Source organism: Ursus maritimus, unplaced genomic scaffold (genome assembly GCF_017311325.1).
Source record: "Ursus maritimus isolate PB19 unplaced genomic scaffold, ASM1731132v1 scaffold_16, whole genome shotgun sequence".
Taxonomy (NCBI): Eukaryota; Metazoa; Chordata; class Mammalia; order Carnivora; family Ursidae; genus Ursus; species Ursus maritimus.
Genome location: NW_024424008.1, coordinates 54,726,713 through 54,733,561, shown reverse-complemented (window position 1 = coordinate 54,733,561; position 6,849 = coordinate 54,726,713). Strand labels below are relative to the sequence as shown.

Here is a 6,849-nt window from a genome sequence, read left to right as displayed (position 1 = left end):
CTAAAGAGTGAAAGGAAAGTGTGAGAATAATGTCTCACCCAATAATGAATATTAATAAGGAGATAAAAATGAATAAAAGAAACAAATAGAAATTCTGTGGAAAAGTACAATGACTGAAATGAAAATTTCAGTAGAAGGGCTTAACAATAGATTTTAACTAGCAAGAGAAAGTATTAGTAAACTTGAAGATATTCAACAAAAATACCAAATAAATTTAATGAAAGAAATGTAAGACTTATATTTTGAAAATTAAAACACGGGACCCAGAGTAGCCAAAATGGTCTTGAGAAAACAACAATAACAACAAATTTGGAAGACTCACACTGACTACAATTTCAGAACTTACTACTAAGCTGTAGTAATCAAGATAGCATCATACTGGCACAAGGATAGACATATATAGATCAATGGAATAGAGTTGAGAGTCCAGAAATAATCTCATATGTTTTTAATCAACTGATTTTTGACAGGGGTGCCAAGACAATTTGTTGGGGGAAAGAATAGCTTTTTCAACAAATGGTGCTGGAACACTGGATATCCCCATGCAGAAGAATGAAGTTGAACCCCTAACTCATACCATCTAGAAAATTAACTCAAGGTGGGTGCATTCAAATCAAGAAAGTGAAAAGACTACCCAAATAATGGGAGAAAATATTTGCAAATTGTCTGATAACGGCTAAATACCCAGGATATATAAAGAACACTTACACCTCAACAATAAAAAGACAAGTAACCTAATTTAAAAATGGGCAATAAGTACTTTCTCCAAAGAAGATATACAAAGGCCAAAGAGTACGTGAAAAGATGCTCAGCATTATTAGTTATTATGAAAATGCAAATAAAACCACAAAGAGATACCACTTCAAAGCCAGTAGAATGGCTAAATGACAGATAACAAGTGTTGGTAAGAATATGGAAAAATTGTAACCCTCATGCATTGCCGGTGGAAAGGTAACCAATTTGGAAAACAGTTTGGCAATTCTTCAAAAAATTAAACACAAAGTTACTATTATATGACCCAGCAACTCCATTCCTAGGTATATACTCAAGAAAACTGAAAACATTTGTCCACACAAAAACTTGTATGTGAATGTTTATAGGAGCATTATTCCTAAAGCCAAAAGGTGGAAACAACCCAAGTGTCCGTTAACTCTTGAGCGGATACCAAAATATGGTATATCCAACAATGGAATTCTATTCAGCTATAAAAAGGAATGAAGTACTGATAGATGCTACAACATAGATGAGTCTTGAAGACATTATGCTAAGTGGAAGAAGCCAGACACAGAAGACTACATAATGTATGAAAGCACTTATGTGAAATATCTGGAAGAGGCAAACTAATAGAGACCAAACGTTTTCCAGGGACCAGGGGGCAGGGGGAGGGCATAGCGGTGGGGCGGTTAGGGAGAATGAGAAGTGACTGCTAATTGGTTTAGGGTTTCTTTTTGGGGCGATGGAAGTGCTCTGGAATTAGATGGTTGTGACAGTTTCGTCATTGTGTGAATATACTAAAACCCACCAAAGTGAATTTTATGGTATGGGAGTACATCTCAGGAAAAATGTTTATTTATCTAATATTATGTGTAAGCAAGTTGGGGGTAGTAGAATGCCGCAAAACTTTAGTATTAGATCCTGTTTAGAAACCTGGCTTTGGGAGAGTTTTAACCTATCTGAACTTTAGTTTCCACTTCTGAAAATTGGGGCATTAATACCAATCTTACGTATTTTTATGTAAAATGAGAAACGTATGTTAACTATTTTGGGGGATGAGATGGGTGTGGCACACAGCAGATATATAACACATGCTGATTTGTTCCCTCCCTTCCAACTTTCCTTCCTTCTTTCATACCAGGTTAAGGCAGTGGGTCAGAAGAAAAGAAAATATATAGGAGTTCTGCTGTTGATATGGAGACAATAGTCTAAACCTCCCTGTGAATTGGGGACAGAAGATTGGGGCAGAGGGGAAAACTGATAAGCAGAATTGTTCCAGTCATTTACGGCATTGTGGCGCTCCACCCTAGAGAGGGCTGGTATGAAGTTGTTAACACTGCTTCTGGGAGGAGGGAGCTGTCTGTTGGGTACAGGTACAGCTATTGACAAAACAAAGTTGATCTTTGATTCCTTCCAGAAAGGACTTGAGTTTTCTTGAGAATAGGAGACTACAAGGAAACTAGTTAGAAAAAAAAATACATGTATTTGGACTTCCCACTGTTCCTTTACCTGTTTCTCTGTCATTTTAGACTCTAATTCCTGGAAATTCATGCTTTTTTAAAACTCCATAGGTGATTCTAGAACAGTGCTTTTTAATCTTGAATGTGCGTTCAAATCACATGGAGAATCTTGCTAACATGCAGTTTCTGATTCAGTAGGACTGGTGTAGGGCCTGAGACTCCTCATTTATAACAGGCTCCCAGAGGATGCTAAGATGTTGCTGATTCCTGGAGCTCACCTTGCATAGCAAAGGTTTAGAAGCTGATCTAAGTAAACCAGGTTGGGACTGAATGTCAGACGAGTTATTAAAGTCAGAAGCTGGGCTCTGTGACTGTACTGGGTACCCCAAAGTTTCCAGTTGGCCTAGAGCTTATATACTGAGACTTCATGCTGCAGAAAGTGGTGGGCACTTCCATACGTCCTTGTCTCTCTAGGAAGGAGAGTTTCAGACAGCAGAGAGCAGCTGGTCTTCCTAAGGTCAGAGTCTAAAGAGAGGTTCCCTGACATTCCCCAGGAGCAACCAACGCATGGATCATGAACCTGAGGCACCTTGGCTGGTTTTTGGTCTGGTCTCCTGGGTGTGTCAGAGGTGTGGGGGATGCAGCATCGCCACCAATTGGAACAGAGCACAAGCTTTAGAGTCACAGAGGCCCCAGTTTGAATCCTGACCCTCCCATTGCGACCTTGGACTGTACTTAACCTGTTCTGAACCTCAATTCTTTAAGTCTTATTATGAACTTAATAATACAGACCTTGCAGGATTGTGTCAAGGTTTAAGAGAGAACGCATGTTACATGGCTGCTATTGTCTGCCTTAGGTAAACGGTGGTTCTTAACCACCCATGGCAGGGCAGGGCAGGGGGCAAATCTAACAGGAGGGGCCACCAGGGAGAGGGAGGGGCCTGGAGACCGTTTACAGCACTCTCTTTAGTTTGTCCACAGTAGATGCTTACGTCAACACGTTGACTTAGGGACTAATTGGGTTGTACTCTTTGGCTTTTTGGATCGGGGGAGTGAGTGTTGTGCTTTGGAGGATCCCTTAGCGTGGATCTTACACCTCAGAGGTTAATCTAGTAATCAGTGGTTTAGAAGATACAGCTCATCCTTCTCATTCCCCGAGGCTTACAAATTCTCAGAGAGATAACACACTATTGTGTATGACATTAAGAATTTTCAAGCTGAACTGGCTCTAGGAGATCATTTTAATCAAGCTTCCTCATTTATGTCTGAGAAAACTGAACACAGAAAGATGAAACTTTCCTAAGGCTATAGCCATACTTAGTGGCAATGTCAGGGCTTGGACCACACTGCTCACCTCCTTCCGTCCGGCCGGCCAGATGTTTTCTCCACTGTACACTTTTACTACCCAGTTAATACGTGCCTGCTCCTACTTAGCATCTGAGATTCAGAAGGGCCAAAGTCAAGGTATAATGCATTTTAATTTTAATATTTAATACATTACAATAATTCAACACACTATATAATTTTAATTTTAAAATTCTAATTTAATATTTAATTTATTTTAGTAAGTATGTATACTTTGTGGTATATTTGGGACTCTTGCTAGTCTATTTGCATTTTATAGAACTTGGAGAGAAATGTACTCTTGCAATAGTTATTTGTTATCTTTGCTCGAGACCTTTTGTTGGTCACATCCCTGGCTTCACTTAATCCTAAATTGTGTGTCAGTGGCACAGTTGGGTTGGCACAGTGCTTTATCCACATTGCCTCATTTGCATCTTTGGTCACACAGCTTTAGGGGAAGATACCCCTGCCTTATAGTCAGTTGTTGTGAGATTCCTGGCTGGCGACAGTTCATTTGGTTTCGTGGAATAAGAGGAATGAGGACAAAATGGTGAGATTTTGAAAGAGCATGTAAAAATTTATTCAATTTATGGGCTTGCCTTTCATTCAAACATTATAGCTTTTTGACACTTTGTTATTAAAATGTCCTTTCTGTTGTGAAATTATGGTCACTGTAGAATGTAGGTAGTAAATCCTCCCCTTTCATCTATTTGTTTTTTTAATGTCCTTATTTGGCAAAATGAAAAACTGGTACCCTATCTAGGTCCCTGAAATCCAAAATCTGGAGCCTGGGGATCTCCAAAGATTTACTTTATGTGGTAACATCCAGAAATGCCTGTGTTATTGTGGCAAGAAGCAGGGATTACATGGATTACAAAAATTCCTATTTAAGTAGGAGCTGGTATTCAAAGACCTCTTTTTCAACAAGTGTGAGATTGAATCTTTTTTTTTCTTTCTATTCTCTAATTAGGTTTCCAGAACTTACTCATACCTGAATGTTTGTGCCCTTTGGCCACCATCTTCCTTTTTCCTCTACCTCTGAGACCCTGGGAAACACCATTCTAAAGTCTGCTACTGTTAATTCAACTTTTTTTTTTTTTAGATTTCGCATATAAGTGAGATCATGCAGTATTTGTTTTTCTGTGGGCGGCTTATTTCTTTTAGCATAATGTCCCCCAATTTTATTCATGTCACAAATAGCAGGATTTCCTTCCTTTTTAAAGGCTGAATAATATTTCAATGTTTGTGTATGTGTGTGTGTATACAGATATAATCCATATATTCATATATACATATATATATCACAATTTCTTTATCCATTTATCTGTAAATAGACACTTTTGTTATTTCCATGTCTTGGTGACTCTGAATAATGAACCTGGGAGTGCAGATATCTCCTTGATAAAGTGGTTTTATTTCCTTTGGGTGTATAGCCAGAAATGGGATTGCTGGATTATATGATAGCTATATTTTTAATGTTTTTTACAAACCTCCATATTGTTTCTCTTAATGACTGTGTCGATTTACCATTAACTTTTATTTATTTATTTTTAAAGATTGTATGTATGTATGTATTTATTTGAGAGGAAGAGGGGAGGAGCAGAGGGAGAGGGACAAGCATACTCTGTGCTGAGCACAGAGCCCGACTGGGCCTTGATCCCAGGACCATGAGATCATGACCTGAGCTGAAACCAAGAGTTGGGCACTTAACTGGCTGAGCCACACAGGCGCCCCACCATTCACTTTTAAATGTTGCCAGGAGGTATTTTTTTTTCTTTCTTTCTTGCATTGAAGTGTCATTAACATACAGTGTTATATTAATTTTAGGTGTACAATATAACGATTCAGCAATTCTGTATATTACTGAGTGCTCATAGGGAAGTTAAACCTTTTAAGCTCCTCCTTCTAACATTAGCATTTGTAGTCACCCCCAAATCAGAAATTAGTTTCATTCATTTTTAGGCAGAAAGAGTAGTGTTGAGGGCACTCAGCGTCTGGTCAAAGAGTGGGTTAGTGGGTGAGGAAGTGAAATGAGACCAGAGAAGTCAGGGCTCAGTGCTTCCCAATCCCCACACAGAAGAGGAAGTAGAAAAGGCATCCCCAGCAGAGGGAGGAGGTGGGTTTGGACACCCCCTTCACTGGCCAGCCAGTGGGAGTTCCTCCCTGGAGAGACAAGAGTTCTGTGCCTGAGAGGAAGTACCCTGCAGGGTGCCCCCGTCAGTTACCTCTGGAAACAAATGGTGCTCCTTAGTTCCTCTTAGCTACACTTTGGCACGTCTTTGGAGGGTGTGGCATTTTACCAAGAAATTCAAATGCATTGTCCCGACTGTTTAACTGGACAGTTCAGTAGTAGAAACATACAGGACAGTTTAGTCAGTGGGACGTGAGCTGAGCTCCCAGGATGGGTGGGGGACCAGCGTGGTGGGTGACCTGACAGAACGCAGCAGAAACAGCTCTCCAGGACAAAGTCAAGGAGACACACTACTTACGGGAATCCCCTTACATCCAGTTCTTTAAAATGTATTGATTTTTCCAGAATATAGATCCTTTACGTCTCTGGTTAAGTTAATTCCAAGATAACGTATGATTTTTGGTGCTATTGTAAATGGGGTGGATTCCCTAATTTCTCTTTCTTCAGTCTCATTGTTCGTGTATAGAAATGCAACTGATTTCTGAGCATTGATTTTGTATCCCGCCACATTACTGAATTGCTCTATAACTTCTAGTAGTTTGGGGGTGGATTCTTTTGGGTTTTCCATATAGAGTATCATGTCATCTGCGAAGAGAGACATTTTGACTTCTTTGCCAATTTGGATACCTTTTATCCCTTTTTGTTGTCTGATTGCTATTGCAAGGACTTCTAGTACTATGTTGTGTAGTAATGGCGAGAGTGGGCATCCTTGTCGTGTTCCTGATCTTAAGGGAAAGGCTTTCAACTTTTCCCCATTGAGAATGATATTTGCTGTAGGCTTTTCATAGATGGTTTTTATGAGATTGAGGAATGTACCCTCTATCCCTACACTCTGAAGGGTTTTAATCAGGAAAGGATGCTGTATTTTGTCAAATGCTTTTTCTGCATCTATTGAGAGGATCATATGATTTTTGGCTTTTTCCTTGTTGATATAATCTATCACACTGATAGATTTGCGAATGTTGAACCACCCTTGCATCCCAGGGATGAATCCCACCTGGTCATGATGGATAATCCTTTTAATGTACTGTTGGATCCTATTAGCTAGGATCTTGTTGAGAATTTTGGTGATATCCTACCTTGTTCATGTAGGATTTAAGGTAACTTACAGAAATACAAGTTTTAAAAAGTAAGAAATGA

General features: G+C 39.4%; 1 long non-coding RNA gene across 1 annotated transcript in view; it reads left to right on the top strand.

Moving 5' to 3' along the window:
• The window catches only part of LOC103662380, a 116,951-nt gene that overhangs the window by 6,117 nt on the left and 103,985 nt on the right, over positions 1–6,849 (top strand). Inside the window, exon 4 of the long non-coding RNA XR_005835079.1 lies at positions 471–598. This is a non-coding gene — a long non-coding RNA (uncharacterized LOC103662380). The remainder of the gene's footprint in view (positions 1–470; positions 599–6,849) is intronic.